The sequence below is a fragment of the Dioscorea cayenensis genome, chromosome 20 (genome assembly GCF_009730915.1).
Source record: "Dioscorea cayenensis subsp. rotundata cultivar TDr96_F1 chromosome 20, TDr96_F1_v2_PseudoChromosome.rev07_lg8_w22 25.fasta, whole genome shotgun sequence".
In the NCBI taxonomy this organism is placed as follows: Eukaryota; Viridiplantae; Streptophyta; class Magnoliopsida; order Dioscoreales; family Dioscoreaceae; genus Dioscorea; species Dioscorea cayenensis.
In genome coordinates, this window is record NC_052490.1 from 23,071,511 (window position 1) to 23,088,578 (window position 17,068).

General features: G+C 42.9%; 1 non-coding gene across 1 annotated transcript; it reads right to left on the reverse strand.

Moving 5' to 3' along the window:
• Positions 1–6,257: 6,257 nt before the first annotated feature.
• LOC120252111 lies at positions 6,258–6,364 on the reverse strand. The gene has a single exon (XR_005533659.1). It is a non-coding gene; the product is annotated as a small nucleolar RNA R71 (small nucleolar RNA).
• Between the last annotated feature and the right edge of the window lie 10,704 nt (positions 6,365–17,068).

The following is a 17,068-nucleotide window of genomic DNA, read 5'->3' on the forward strand; positions in this document are numbered from 1 at the left end:
CTCTAGGAATTCCAAGTGATAAATCTCTTCCTAAATATAGACCTAACCCTTTGATCCAGGCGGAAGGTCCCTAGCCACAATTAAGCCCTAGATACTAAGATTCTCTCAACGCTTCACTCCATTGCACGCGCAACTAGGCCCCAGCAGAGGTTCATCCCTTAGACCACTCACTCTATTATGGCCACAAAGAACTCAAGGAACGGAGGTAGAATCTATCACGCCGGAGGGGAAAGGGGACACTCTTGTACCTCTCGACTCACCCTCTCAACCCTCTCCAACCTAGCTTTGTCTAACGCTCGTGGTGTGTCATTCACTCACAAGGTTACCAACAAGAACTCTCAACCCTAGTGTCACTCTAGGGGAAATGTTCATACAATCAAGCATTCAAGGTTGGAACTCACTATAAACATCAATTTATTGGAAGTATAATAAAGAAGTTCAATGAAACGAATACATCCTAGGGTTCACAATCATCCAAGTACCCACTAGGGGTTTAGCTCTCCATGGAGCTTAATACAATCAAAGAAATCGAATGTAAAAGCAATGAATCCATAAAGAAACCCCCTCGATGGTCGTATCGATGGTCTTGTGGAGAGTTCTCTACTCGTCGTCCAAAGATTCCTTCGTCCCGAGTATAGGATACGCCTCGATCGAAGCTCCCCTACCAACCTTTTTTCCTAATGGAATCATGATGTCGAGCCGTAGAACTTCTCCAAAACCTTGGCCAATACCCCTCAAAACCCTAGCCGAAGTCCTCTCACAAATTGGGCAAAAGATGGAGAAAAGAATACCAAAATCGGGGCTGAAATCGGCTTTAAATAGGGCTGAAATCAGGCGACTGCACGGGCGTGTATGATGTCACACGCCCCTGTGGAATTTCCACACGGGCGTGGATAATTTCCACAAGCCCGTGTGGATTCTCTGTTTCTCTGATTTCTCGACGGGGCTGCTACAGTACTTGCTACAGTGTTTTCTACCGTAACTTGGTACAGTCCATACTTTCAATGGGGTAACGCAAACGGGCACACGTTTACGTCGTGAATCACTTGCCTCTTCAATGATGTGCACGTTGGTGGATCTCTTGTTCTTATATGCATAAATCAGAATGTTCGAGTGTGACTGCCTTTGTGCCCCTCCAAATGAATGTGATCACTCGAATACGAGGAGGTTGGCACACACTCTAGCATCTCACACCTGACCTATGTCTTCGCGTTTGAACCTTAGCAAGATCTCTTCCAAAATAGGTGCATTATGATCCACATTGGCCTATTTCCTTCATACTCGGCCTCACAACCCTACCTGCATAAAAGTAACATAAAAACACACATATTAATCTAAAAACCTGAGAAAAGTAACGCTCAACATAAGGAATGAATGCTTCGCATTCATATCACACAAGCACTTATCAAACTACCCCACACTTAAGCTTTTGCTTGTCCTCAAGCAAACATTAAAAACATTCTCGTGCATTGATGAAGAGAATATTGAAAGTGCTTGGCCTTAGGTTCACCAAGGTATACAAAGAAAGTATTCTACAAGTAAGGAAAGTTTCAACACTAAATACGAAAAAAATCAATGCTCTAGCTAAAAAAACTTGAATCAAAAAAAGGACAACAAACCCGAATTTCAGTATGTGTGTGAACTCACTCAAAACAACCCAAGGTATACTTCTCAAGTTCTAAGTACAAGGGACTTATTTATCTACAAAAGTGACAAAAAAATTTAAAAAGATGGTAGTAGCTTCACACATCCTCTAAGGTAGCTCCTTTCCAAAGCGGCCGCTAAGGTGGCTTTCACACTTTCGAGGTGGTAGCTCTTTTTACCCGAGTGGTAGCTTTCACTCATCCTATGAGATAGCTCTTTCTCTCATTAGGGCATAACTAGTATCCGACTTGTGAGAGTAGTTTCATACTTCATAGGTGGTAGCTCTTTCCACCCAACAAACACAAATAAACAATAAAACTATTTTGTTCCTTCTTTTCATTTTCAAAATATTTTTTTTTTTTTGAGTTTAGCACAAGAAAATAAACCTAACTAGTCCCTTTAACATCGAACATGGGTTTCCAATAGAGTAGTGCACTAAGTGTAAATCGGGCAAAAATTCCTAAAAATTCAAGCAAGAACTAGAATATGAAAACATTCCATGTTAACAATTCTCCCAGACTTAAGAATACAATCATTGCAACTACGGTGAACCGCCATTGGCTATGTGAGCATATATCAATCACTAACAATAGAAAAGATGTGCGCATTATGAAACTCCCCTCCACACTTAAGTTGTACATTGTCCTCAATGTACACATGCAAGCTCACTCAAAATATATCATTCAAAAAAATAGATGTGGGAGAAGAAATCAAAACAATACTCCCCTGACTCCTAGTGTTGCGCTTTGATGAAGCTAATTCATTGGGAGTAGTGTTCCAACGGGTTGTGAAGCTCAGGACGGCCAAGTGGCAAAGCACCTTTGCCGCACTCCATGACTAAGTCTCAATTTCCAAGAAGACAAGACCATCTCGCACGCACACTACCGAGGGGATTCAAGAAAACTCAAGAAAAACAAAAAAATAACTCGAGTGTATAAAAAGATGAAGCAATGAATACAACTCGATAATGCAAAAATAACATAAACTCGAAGAAAAATCCTTTCTCGATTGCACAAGTCTCGAAAAACAAGTAAATAAGATAAAAGTAAAATGCATGAAAATAAAAAAAGGAAGGTCAAGTGTCAAGTCGCTCTCGGGCCTCACGCTGCTCTGAAGTGGAAGCATATAGTGGGTCCTCCGGTGCCGGGGTCGAGGGATGGAGGTGCTTTGGAGGTATCGGGCGGTGCTCGAAGAGTCCTCGACCGCAGGACAAATGATGAGGCAACGCCTCGCTCTAGGATCTGGCTGTAATATGTCGAAACCCCGGCATGAACTCCGTGTACTCGAGTGGCTTGCGTAGCCCTAATCTCAAAGCAATCTCGGTCGAGCTTCAGCCACCTCTCGTCCGCACTCACTCCCTACGGGCGCCTCGAGCCTTTTCAAAACGATCATGGGCTTGAGATGGTGGGAACTCAGATGCACGGGGGTGGTTCCACTGCTGCGGGAGGTGTCTCGGTCTCCACCGGTGTGGGTTGTAGCTCGGGGGCGGACTGAGATGCCCCAGCTCATCTTCGAATGGTATGTTTAGAACATAGACACCATTTGAATATTTTCGGGTCAACCCCATGAGCCTCATGGTCTCTAACCCAAGTGGTGCTGGGATTATCGCTTTCTCGGTTCCGCTGATTTTGTCTCACAAACCGATTCCCACAATGAGTCTGGTAATATATGGACCTGAGAAAATGACACCCAATCGAGGATATTGTCCTTGATGCTTCAAATACTCGCTAAAATGTGTCCCGGATGGACCGGTTCGCTCGAACTATGGAGTACAAGTACAGAAGCTCTTGCTTGTTGATGACTCCCGTGCTATCACCACGCCCATTTACTGACCTGCTTATGATGGTGTGAAGATATCTGTAACTAGGTCGAGATAAACATGAAGCCTTAGACACTCCTCGGTTCATAACGCCCTTTCCACATAATAAAGAATACGCCTTAATGGGAGATTAACCCGTCATGTCAATTAGAAGGTTCTCATACTCCCTCGGCTCAAAGATATTCGCCATCATATAGACCAAGTCTAGTGGAAAAACTGCGTGACACTCATACTATGATGCTGCCCAAAAGCTCTAAACTGAATCACGTCAACATTATCAAAGTGAGCATAAGAGCGGCCGAACTCAAATGAAGCAAGTACCTCCAAAGTAAGTGTGCGGATAGCAGGGTCAGGAATGTTCAGTAACCTGTACCAATTTCTCACCAATAGTAATTTCTCGACCTCGTCAGCCATATCATCTGCTAGCTGTACCTTCCTAAGTAACTCAATATCTGGAATTCGCGTTTGACCAAACTTAAGCTTCTCTAACCGCTCAAATCGAGCTTGATGCACCGGTATTGTGAATCCAACAACTTCCGGTTCAGGGGCAAGCTTTCGCGGCCGCTTAGTAACTGTTTTCTTCGATTTGGTAGCCATGCCTGTATGTATTAGAAAAGGAAAATCCATTAGTTCCATTCAGTCTGCAGAAAAAATGAGAACACACTTTCGTGCGGAAATTCCGCATGCCCGTGCGCTTCCACGGGCGTGGAAACCGCACGCTCTTTGTAGCCAATCTCCACGCCACCTCTCTATTTCACTTCCACATCATCTTAGAAACAAATTATAATCAGTTTAGCAAGAAAACGATGTGTATTAACCATTTCAATCGCAGATAATCAGTTAGAATCCAACAAAATCGAAGAAAAGTGGAAATCAAGGTTTACCAATGAACTGCACGAAAACACTTCTACAATCCACACAATGCTCTATCAATCGACACGAAGACGACAGTAGCAAGGGAACAAGAATGTCAGAAAAATGCTCTTTGATTGGTTTAGGGTTATTTTAGGAGAAGGGTGTGACTCTTGTATTAGGAGAGCGGATGGTCTTTTAAAACCTTAGGCACCACACGTGCGTACGGGAGTCGTACACGCCCGTGCGCTTGCAAATAACGGGTTCACAGGGGTGGACGCACGCCCCTATGGCCTTACTGAATATTCGACAAAAATTATACACGCCCGTGCGGAATTACCACATGGGCGTGTACCTTCACAAGCCGAACTCACAGGGGCCAGCCGCACGCCCCTTTGTGAACCCTAGGATGTACTCATTTCATTGAATCTCTTTATTATGCTTTCAATTAATTGACGTTTTATTTGAGTTCCAATCTTGAATGCTTGATTGTATGAATACTGCCTTAAAGTGACATTAGGGTTGAGAGTTCGTGTTGGTAACCCTTGTGAGTCAGTGACACACAACGAGAGTTAGACAAAGATAGATTGGAGAGGATTGAGAGGGTGATTCGAGAGGTAGCGGAGCGTCCCCTTTCCCCTCTGGTGTGATTTATTCTATCTCCATTTCCTCATGTTCTTTGCAGTCATAATAGAGTGAATGGGCTAAATGATGACCTTCTACTGGGGCTTAGTTGCGGGTGCAACGGAGTGAAGCGTTGAAGTGAATTTAGGACCTAGGGCTTAATTGTGGCTAATGACCTTCTACCTGCACCAAAGGGTTAGGTCTACATCTAGGAAGAGGATTAATCACTTGAAATCCCTAGAACTCATTGCAATTCTATACGAGTGCGGGGTTGAGAGGTTATTCAATTTCTCCACCGGGACATGTATAGGGTTAGGCATGGTTGACCTTAGATTTGGGACCATTTATATAAGGATCTCCACGACTCGTTATTGCATCAGTTAGGAAGTATAATAGAGGGTTCTTGCACTTGAAATGATTGTCCTAGGTGGAACAATATCCTGGTACCCCATTTATATCGATTCCCTTACCTTCTCCTTTACTTGTGCTCTCTTTCTTGTTCTTTTACTTTCGTTATTTCACATCTTGTCACACATATCACTATTCATCTTTCACTTAGTTAAGAAACAATTTAAGTTTTTTTATTCCCTACTCTCTGTGGATACGATACCCCACTCATCTGTGATTTTATTAGTTCGACAAACCCGTGCCCTTGCGGGACATATGCAATGGGCGTTCTCAAGTTTTTGGCGCCGTTGTCAGGGAGTAGACGTATAGAGATACTTTGGAATTTGTTTTCTTAGCTATTCATTCATTCATTCTTGTTCTTTTTCTTTCTTTTCAGTGCTACTCCAGGTTATGACCCGAAGGAACCCCTCAATATTGATTGGAGGAGACCCTGAGCTTGAACGTACGTAGAAGAAAGGGGAAAGAACCTTTGCAAGAACGATTTTATTTACCTGATTTGGAAGTAGAAGAATCTAAAAACATGGCAGAACAGATTGAGCAACAGCGGACATTATTCGATTATGCTAGACCTTCAGTATTGGGGAGACAATCGAGTATTGTGTGTCCCCCGATTATAGCTCAGAACTTCGAGCTAAAGCAGGCATTCATCCATATGTTGCTGTAATTCGTACAATTTAATGGTTTGGCCGATGAGGATCCAAACAGTCATATAGAGAACTTTCTCGAGGTGTGTGGTGTGCTTAAGATAAACGGGGTGACGGATGATGCCATGAAGTTGAAAGCCTTCCCATTTTCCTTAAACGAGAGAGCGAAGCAATGGCTACAGTCATTACCTAGAGCATTGATTACCACATGGGAGGAGATGGTAGAAGCTTTTCTGGCCCGTTATTTCAATCCCAAAAAAACTTCAAAGCTTAGGAATGAGATCTCGTCATTTGTACAGTCGGAATTGGAGTCTCTATTTAAGACATCGGAAAGTTTCAAGGAGCTCCTGAGAAAGTGCCCGCAACACGGATTCCCGAATTGGATGATTGTTCAGACCTTTTACAATGAGTTGAATCCGAGTACAAGATAACTCTTGGATGAGGTAGCAGGAGGTATCTTAGGTCCGTCAACTAATTGAAGAAATGGGGTTAAATAGCAACCAATAGAATGCTAGGGAGAAGAAAATGTGGTCGGGCTCCATGAGATAGATAGAGTAACTTCATTGGTGGCTCAAGTGGAATCATTGAGTAAGAAGTTAGATCTTCTAACTTCTAATAGAGTGGCGGCCATGACTACTTGCACCGGGTCTGGTAGAGGACATGCTTCCTCTGATTGTCCGATCTCTATTGGTGATGCATCTTTTGTTAAGAATGTCGATTTTGTGGGTAATGCAATGAGGAACTAAGGGAATCCATATAGCAACACCTACAATCCTGGTTGGAAGAATCATCCCAATTTTTCGTGGAGCTACCAAGGTCCACAAAAGGCCATGGGGCCACCGGGTTTCCAACAACAACAAACCACAAACATGGAAAACCGAGTTTCAGGTTTGGAGACCCGAATGACTGATCTGTAGAAGGCCTTAACTAGGTTTGTGCAATCGTCGGATACAAGGTTTCAATCAGTCGAGGCTACACTTCACAACGACACTGCCTCTTTGCACAATCTTGAAAATCATGTTGGGCAGATTGTGAAGTCTCTATCGGAAAAGCCATAAGGAAACTTGTCGTGTAATACCGAGACCAATCCTAGAGAACATGTGAACGCAATCACTTTAAGAAGTTGTCGTGAGGTTGAAGGTTGGCTTTCGAGTGAGAGGACCAATGAACACGCACCCGAGGTTATAGAGGTTGAGGAGGGAACAAGCAAAGAGAAGGAGGTGGCACCCGGGAAGCTTCATCATTACGTGTAATATTGACAATTTTGGTGAAGAAATGGCATTGGTGGACTCAGGGGCCAGTATCAACATCATGCCATACACCTTCTTTCAGAAGCTAGGCCTGGGCGACCTAGACCCACTCGGTTGACTTTGCAATTGGCAGATTGAACAGTGACACATCCGACGGGTATCATCAATGATGTTCTTGTCAGGGTGGACAAGTAGATTTTTAATGTAGATTTTGTGGTGCCAGACGCCGATGAGGATACAAATGTACCTTTAATACTTCGGAGGCCATTCTTGCGGACTTCCAAGGTATTGATTGACATGGACGGTGGGGAGCTAAAATTGAGAGTTGGAGATGACAAGCTCACGTACTGCCTTGCTAAAGCCATGTGGCATTCTCTTGATTTCGATGATGCTTTGTATTTTCTAGACACTTCTGATGAGATTGTTGATGAATACATCCAGGAAATGTTTAATCCAGACCCGTACGAGGGTTTGTTCGACCAAGAGGTGGAAAATAAAGAAGTTATAATGCTTGGTTCGAATGAAGAAGTACCATCTACTCCCGTGATCCTGAAGAAGGTGCTTCGGAAGATGAAGAGGGCAAGGAGACGTCATCGGAAACACTCCAAGGTTGTTGGAGATGGGTGTGAACCAACCAAATTGGATGCACCATTGCTAGGTGGTCCCAAGCCCGACAACTGCCCCTCTACCTTCAAGAGACTCTGTTCATCATGCTTTCAAGCTATGGGTAATAGGGCAACCTTCATCTATGAACCCCCATGAGGTAAGACAAGATACGTCAAGCTTAGTGACGTAAAACAAGCGCTTCTTTGGAGGCAACCCAAGTTTTTAATGTTTTTCTAGTTTTTAGTTAGTATTTGCATGAATAAGGCTTTAAGTGCTACTGTCTTGATTCTTGGATGCTTATGCTGTGATTTTTTTTGTGGATATTATGGTGTTATCATGTGCCTAATCGTGTGTGGGGATGAATCTTTGTCATTTGAGCGTGTTTTTCCTGTTTTCTCTTGTTAAAATTGCATTGTTAGGCAGGCTCTGAATGTATATATGTGTTTAGGAACTTTTTGCATGACCAGCAAAGTTTTATAAATATCCAGAGAAAACACACGCCCGTGTGGAATTTCCGCATGGACGTGCATTTTTGTTCAAAGCTCATCCAGAGACGGCACAAGGATGTGGACTCACCCCTGTGAGCGACCTTGTGATTTCCTCACGCCCATGGGTAATCTCCACATGGACGTGCATTTTCCTGCAGAGACTTAGCAAATTTTCACGAGAGCACACAGGGGCGTGGACTAGCCCTGTGGGCGAACCTGTGACAAACGCATGGGCATGGGTATTTTTCACACGCCCGTGTGGATCTCTGCAGAAGAGCTATCTGCATCCCGAGAGGACACAGGGGCATGCGTTTGCCCTGCGGGTTGGGCTTGTGAATAACCACGCCCGTGCAAATAACCACGCCCATGCGGAATATCCATACAGGCGTGCGAGACACTTTGATGATTCTCTTGGTTGGAAAGAGAAGCCACAGGGGCGTGCGGCTGCCCCTGTGGGTCGGGCGCACGGGTGGGGGTATTTTCCACGAGTGTTTTCCCGAGAGCCACAAGGGCGTGCGTCTGCCCTATGAAGCTCTCTTGTGGAGGTGCACGGGCGTGGATAATTTCCGCACACCCGTGTGGATGCGCAAAATTCCAAGAGACGTGAGTTTTTCTTTAAAATCTTTTTGAATTCTCTTCTTCTTCACTTCCAACCACTCGATGATCGACTATTGATCAGTCTCCTGGCCCATATATCGCTATTTTAGAGGATTTTCCAGTTAGTTTCCGTGCCGAATTCGAAGTTTTCATACATATTTCATCGTTAAACCTTTTTACCCTCTCTTCTTCACAAATCTTGTTTTTAATAAATCGAAAGTCTTGAGTTCCATGAAATCAAAAGTCTTGAGTTCCATGGTTTTAAGTTGTAATCTTGGAGCATTGACTTGTAACCACGCGGATTTCACGCCCCGCAGATCCCCTCAGGCGTGGGTAATTTCCACAAGGCCGTGTGGAATTATGCAATACTATTTCTAGGGCTTTGTTGATCGTTTTCTTGTCAATTCTTACAGATATGGCACCTCATTCAAAGAAGCATGAAGTTAAGCATCCCAGAGGGACCCCACCTGAGCTAGTACACATGGAATTCTCGAATCCTGAGCAACAGGCTCGATTTGAGAGATTATCAGCACTTAGTTTTGGTTAGTCTTGCTTTGTGGATTTGAGTATGCTGAGAGAGATTCGGAGGGATGATGAGCTAGCTGATGAGATTGATGAGATTCTAGCAGTAGGAAGCTGGAGAAGGTTACCGACTATCCAAGAGCCAGCTTTCCGTGCGTTGACGGTAGAGGTGTTGGCATCTTTCGAGTTTGATCAGCCATATGGGAGATTTGACACTGTGAATGTTATACAGTTGTGAGTATATGGACATCCATTCTATGTCCGTATGGGTTTGTATAATGAAACCTACACAGGTATAAAGGAATATGGACGCTTGCTAATGGATTTCCCGAGCATAGTGACTCCACAACAAGCATTTTGAGTATTGTGTGGACATGGGCAGTACGAACCAGGAGTGTCCAAGGCCACCAATCTATCCGAGTTGAGCTACAGATACTTACACTCAGTCCTCAGCAGGTCTGTGTCCGGTCGAGGTTAGAACATAGCTATTTTGAGCAGGCAGGGCCTACTATATTTGTTTTCCATGGTCTGCAATGTGTCGATTCACCTAAGGCACGTAGTGGCAGACGTCTTGAGGCACCATGGCCAATTTTCAAGAATAGGAGTATTATTCACTGGTCCCTATGTCACTAGACTCATCTTGGGGATGGGTTTTCTGGACGCCATTCGTGGTGCCAAGAGGACGGTCGTGCTTTCTCCTATTGGGATTGATATGATTAGGATGATGGGGTTGGTGCATAGATGTGAGCCTGGAACATACATTCTAGCGACGCCTGCTCCAGAGATCGTTGAGGGCAGAAGAGATGGAGTGGAGGGTTCAAGACAGGTTCATGAGCCTCAGTTTGCACCGATAGGGACCGGAGCACCCCTTGCAGCACAGGAGACACTCTGGCATCCTGTACCTATTTTTCCTCCCTCTCGAGCTCATGATCATTTTGAGAGGCTCTTGAGTGCTGTGGGTTAGCTTTAGTTTTAGCTTGCGGAGGTCCAGACTTTTACAGGGTTGCACGATGCTGCGGTGTTGATGGCGGCGTCTTGACATCGTCATCTGCGGCTATTAGAGTCCTCACCCTTTATCGGAGATCGAGGGACACCCTGCGGTAATAACAACACTATTTCCCACCGGCATGCCATATTATTTAGTACCGCAGCACCAGTAGAAAGTGGCAGCGCATATCTGATACTTGACTTTGTTTTTCATCATTTTTATTACTTTTTGCATTTCATTTTGGGACTTGTATACTCAGAAAGGACTTTCCTTCTGAGTTTATTTTTGTTTTGTTGTATTGATTTGTATTCATTGCGTTATCTTTTATATACACGAGTTGTTGTTTTTGTTTTATTGAGCTTCACTAAACCCCCTCGTGTATGCGTGCAAATGGTCTTGTAATCATGGGAATTGAGACTTGTCATGGGCACGGCCAATAGTGCTTCGGTACTTGGCCTTGTGTGTTCACAAACCATTGGAACATAACTCCCAAGGATTTAGCTCCATCAAATGCAACACTAGGAGTCAGGGGAGTATTGTTTTGATTACTTCTCCCACATTTGTTCTTGGTTGATATACATTATGAGTGAGCTTGCATGTGTACATTGGGGACAATGTACAACTTAAGTGTGTGTGTGTTGGGGGGAGGGAGGGAGTTTCATAGTGCACACATTTTTTTTTATTTTAATTTTGATTTATATACTTGCTCACATAGCCAATGTAGGTCACCTTAGTTGCAATGATTGTATTCTTAAGTTTAGGAAAATAATTTTTAACATTAAATGTCTTCATGATCTAGTTTTTGCTTGAATTTATAAGAATTTTTACCCGATTGACACTTGTTGCACTACTCACTCTTTCAACTCTTTTGAAAACTCATGTTCGATGTTAAAGGGATTAGTTATTTTTGTTTCTTTTGTTATTTGTGTAAAAAAATAGTGAAATGAAAAGAAAGAAGAAAATAGTTTTATTGTTTATTTGTGCTTGTTGGGTGGAAAGAGCTACTACCTATGAAGTATGAAGCTACTCTCATAAGTCGGATACTAGTTATGCCCTAATGAGAGAAAGAGCTATCTCATAGGATGAGTGAAAGCTACCACTCCGGTAGAAAGAGCTACCACATCGAAAGTTGAAAACCAGCTTAGCGGTAGCCTTGGAAAGGGCTACCTTAGAGGATGTGTGAAGCTACTACCATCTTTGAAATTTTGTTACTGTTGTAGACAAATATGTCCCTTGTACTTAAAACTTTGAGTAGTATATTTTGGGTTGTTTTGAGTGAGTTCACACACTTACACGATTTCAGGATTGTTGTCCTTTTTGATTCAAGTTTTTAGCTAGAGCATTGATTTTTCATATTTAGTGTTGAAATCTCCCTTGCTTGTAGAATGCTCTCTGTGTATACTTTGGTGAACGTAAGGCCATGCACTTCAAATATTTCCATCATCTATGGACATAATGTTTTAATTTTTTCTTAAGGACAAGCAAAAGCTTAAGTGTGGGGGAGTTTGATAAGTGCTTGTGCGATAAGAATGTGAAGTGTTCTTTCCTTATGATGAGCGTTACTTTTATAGGGTTTTAATGCTAATATATGTGTATTTATGTTACTTTCATGCAGATAGGGTTGTGAGGCCGAGTATTATAGAAAGAAGCCAATGTGGATCATAAATGCACCATTTGCAGGAAATCTCGAGAAGGTTCAAACACGAAGACATAAGTCCGGTTCAAAATGTGGGAATGTGTGCCAACCTCCTCGTATTCAAGTTAGCATAACGATTTAGAGGGGCATAAGGGCAGTCAAATTCAAGCATTTCGGCTTGTGCCTGTATAGCAAGATCTCCACCAACATGTCCATTATTGAAGAAGCAAAGCAATCTACGATGTAAACATGTGCCCGTTTACGTTACCTCGATGAAAGCATGGATTCAGGAGTGTTTCTGGCCGGTACTATAGCAGAACACTATAGCAAACATTGTAGCAAAACTCTGTAGTAGGTACTATTCACAACCGACCGAAGAAAGATGAAAACAGAGAATCCTTACGGGCGTGCGTTAATTCCACACGCCCATGTGAAAAATCCACAAGGGTGTCCACATGGGCGTGTGGAATCCTGATTTCAGCCCAATTTAAGGCCGATTTCAACCCCGATTTCAGGATTATTTTCTCCATCTTTTCCCTAACTTGAGAGTGGGCGGTGGCTAGGGTTTTGAGAAGTATTGGCTAGGGATTGGGAGAGGTTCTATGGCTCTGACATCGCGCTCTGTTTGGAAGAAGGTTAGTGGGAGAGCTTTCATCAGCACCAATCTAGCGAGGTGTATCCTAGGCCGCACAAAGGGACCCTTGGATAAGTAGAGGACTCTCCACAAGACCATCGCCATGACTATTGAGGGGGTTATCTATGGATTCTTTGCTTTAACATTTGATTTTATTGATTGTAATTAGCCCCATGGAGAGCTAAACCCGTTAGTGAGTACTTGGGTATTTGTGAACCCTAGTATGTGCTCGTCTCATTGAACCTCTTTATTATGCTTTCAATTAATTGATGTTTTATTTGAGTTCCAATCTTGAATGCTTGATTGTATGAATACTCCCTTAGAATGACACTAGGGTTGAGAGTTCTTGTTGGTAACCCTTTGAGTCAGTGGCACACCACGAGAGTTAGACAAAGAGATTGGAGAGGGTTGAGAGGGTGAGTTGAGAGGTAGCCGAGCATCCCCTTTTCCCTATGGTGTGATTTATTCTATCTCCATTTCCTTATGTTCTTTGCAGTCATAGTAGAGTGAATGGGCTAAATGATGACCTTCTGCTGGGGCTTAGTTGCGGGTGCAACGGAGTGAAGCGTTGAAGTGATTTTAGCACCGAGGGCTTAATTGTGGCTAGGGACCTTCTACCTGGAACAAAGGGTTAGGTCTACATCTAGGAAGAGGATTAATCACTTGAAATCCCTAGAATTCATTGCAATTCTATACGAGTGCGAGGTTGAGGATATTCAATTTCTCCACTGGGACATGTATAGGGTTAGGCATGGTTGACCTTAGATTTTGGACCATGTATATAAGTATCTCTATGACTCATTATTACATCAATTAGGAAGTATAATAGAGAGTTCTTGCACTTGAAACTATTGTCCTAGGTGGAACAATATCCGGGTTACCCATTTATATCGATTCCCTTACCTTCTCCTTTACTTGTGCTCTCTTTCTTGTTCTTTTACTTTGGTTATTTCACATCTTGTCAGACATATCACTATTCATCTTTCACTTAGTTGAGAAACAATTTAAGTGTTTTTATTCCCTACTCCCTGAGGATACGATACCCCACTCATCTGGGATTTTATTATTTGGACAAACCCATCCACTTGCGGGATATACGCAAGGGGCGCTGTCACGAGGCTACTACGCAAGACCATCGACATGGACTACGAGGGGGGTTTACTAATGGATTGCATGTTTTTATATTCGATTTCATTATTGATTGTACTGTGCTCCATGGAGAGCTAAACCCCTATTGTGTGCTTGGACTTGTAAACCCTAGAATGTATTTGTTTCATTGACCTTTAATTATGTTTCTTTAATTGATGTTTTAATTGAGTTCCAATCTTGAATACTTGCTGAAGTGATTTTCCATTAGATTGACACTAGGGTTAAGAATCCATCTTAGTAATTCTTGTTGATGAGTGACACACCATGAGGGTTAGACAAAGCTAGATTGAAGAGGGTTGAGAGGGTGAGTTGAGACGTAGCGGAACGTCCCCTTTCCCTTTTGGTGTGATTTATCCTACCTCCATTTTCCAAGAGTTCTTTGTGGTCACAATAGAGTAAAGTGCTAAGAGAGGAACTCTACTGGGCTTAGTTGCACAAGCAACAGAGTGAAACGTTGAAGTAATACTTAGTGCTCATGATTAATTGGGACTAGGGGTCTTTCACTTGGACCAAAGGGTTAGATCTATATTAGGGAATAGGGTTTATCATTTGGAGTCCTTAGAGCTTTATGTAACCTTGCACAGTGTAAGGCATCAAGAGCATTCCTTTCCACCGAGACATAGAGTAGGGTTAGTCACGGTTGACCTTAGGTTTGGGACCGTGTGTTTAAGGATTTCCGTGACTCATTAAACATCAGTTAGGAGATATAATGATCGGTGATACACTTGAAGCAATAGTCCTAGGGTGAGCAATGTCCGGGTGCCCCCACTTTTCTATCTATTTCCTCTCCTATCATTTTATTGTGTCTCCTTCTTATTCTTTTTATTTCTATTTGCATCGATATTGTTCACATCACTTTGAATCATCTTCACTATAGTTAAATAGCAATTCTTGTGTTTTCAATCAGTATTCCTTATGGATACGACTACCCACTCACCAGGGTAATTATTACTTCAACAACCTATGGACTTTTGGTAGACACGCAAGGTGTGTGTGTCACCTAGTTGAAATTAGGGTTATTTAGTATTATTTTGACTCCTGGAGACTTTGGTGCACTAATTTTAGGGTTTGTACACACACACAAGATCTTTAAAGTAAAGTGTAGCCTTTTATCAAGCATTCATCTTTGAACTAGCCCTTGTTGTTTTCCCTATGCTTAAGGATTTGCCATTCCCCAGAGACAAGAAGTATTGCACTCATTTTCTCTTTTATTGAGTGATGTGAGATTGCTCGAGGACAAGCAAACATTCAAGTGTGGCGGTATTTGATGAGTGCATTTTATATCATATTCACTCATCCTATTTCCATTTATTTACTTGTCTTTTAGCACAATTTCATGCATTTGAGGTGCTATTCTGGGTCTATTTGCTCCATATGCAGAACCAAAGGTTCAAAGTGAATTGGAGTTAATTCGGTGAGTAACTGAGCAAAAGAATCAAGTTTCCACTAAGTTTTAAGATTGACACGGCATCTCACGATCGTGCGTTATCCCGCTGAATACCCCAGCCTATAGATGAACAAGGAAGTATTCAATTATGATCATGCCCTTAGGCAAAACACGGTCTCTGCATGACAATGTACGTTCCACTGAAAATCTCAGCCTAAAGATAGTTTCTTCTAAACAAGGGCAGTAAGATCTGGAAGCTCTTCGCACAACCATGCATAGGCAGGACACGGGAATGACATGATCGTGTCTCCCCCACCTGAATATTCCAGGCCCATTTCACTTAGAATCCTCATCGAGGACATGGACATTTGATAAGTGCTTGTGCGATATGAATGCGAAGCATTATTTTCGTATGTTGAGCATTACTTTTCTCGGGCTTTTAAACTAATATGTGTGTTTTTATGTTACTTTCGTGCATGTAGGGTTGTGAAACCAATTATAAAGGAAAGAAGCCAATGTGGATCACAATGCACCGATTTTGGATGAAATCTTGCTAAAGTTCAAACACGAAGATATAAGTCGGGTGCGAGATGCTAGAGTGTGTGCCAACCTCCCCGTATTTGAGTTTACACAACCATTTCGAGGGGCACAAGGGCAGTCACACTCAAGCATTCTGACTTATGCACATAGAACAAGATCTCCATCATCTTATCCGTCATTGAAGAAGCAAAGCGATCCACAGCATAAACGTGTGCCCATTTATGTTACCTCGATGAAAAGTGGATTCGGGAGTATTTTCTGGTAGAGCACTGTAGCAGGCCACCGTAGCAAATCACTGTAGCAAATCACTATAGCAGTTAATGTTTACAGCCGACCGAAAATCGCAGAAACAGAGAATCCACACTGGCGTGTGGAAATTATCCACGGCTGTGTGGAAATTCCGCACGGGCGCGTGTACCATACACGCCCGTGGAGTCGCCCGATTCCAGCCCTATTTAAAGCTGATTCAGCCCCGATTTTGGTATTCTTTTCTCCATCTTTTCCACAACTTGCGAGAGGGCTTCGGCTAGGGTTTCAAGGGGTATTGGCCAAGGTTTTGGAGAGGTTCTACGGCTCCAACATCGTTATTTCATTAGGAAGAAGGTTGGTAGGGGAGCTTCGATCGAGGCGTATCCTATACCGGACGAAGGAATCCTTGGACGGCGAGTAGAGGACTTTCAACAAGACCATCGAAACAACCATCGAGGGAGTTTCTTTATGGATTTATTGTTTTTACATTCGATTTCTTTGATTGTACTTAGCTCCATTGAGAGCTAAACCGCAAGTGGGTACTTTGGTGATTGTGAACCCTAGGATTTATTCGTTTCATTGAACTTCTTTATTATGCTTTCAATAAATTGATGTTTATTGTGAGTTCCAACCTTGAATACTTGATTGTATGAACATTTCCCCTAGAGTGACACTAGTGTTGAGAGTTCTTGTTGGTAACCTTGTGAGTGAGTGACACACCACGAGCGTTAGACAAAGCTAGGTTGGAGAGGGTTGAGAGGGTGAGTCGAGAGGTACAGGAGCGTCCCCTTTCCCCTCCGACGTGATAGATTCTACCTCCGTTCCTCGAGTTCTTTGTGGCCATAATAGAGTGAATGGTCTAAGGGATGAACCTCCGCTGGGGCCTAGTTGCCCGTGCAATGGAGTGAAGCGTTGAGGTGATCTTAGTATGTACGGCTTAATTGTGGCTAGGGACCTTCCGCCTGGACCAAAGGGTTAGGTCTAAATCTAGGAAGAGATTTATCACTTGGAATCCCTAGAGCTCATTGCAA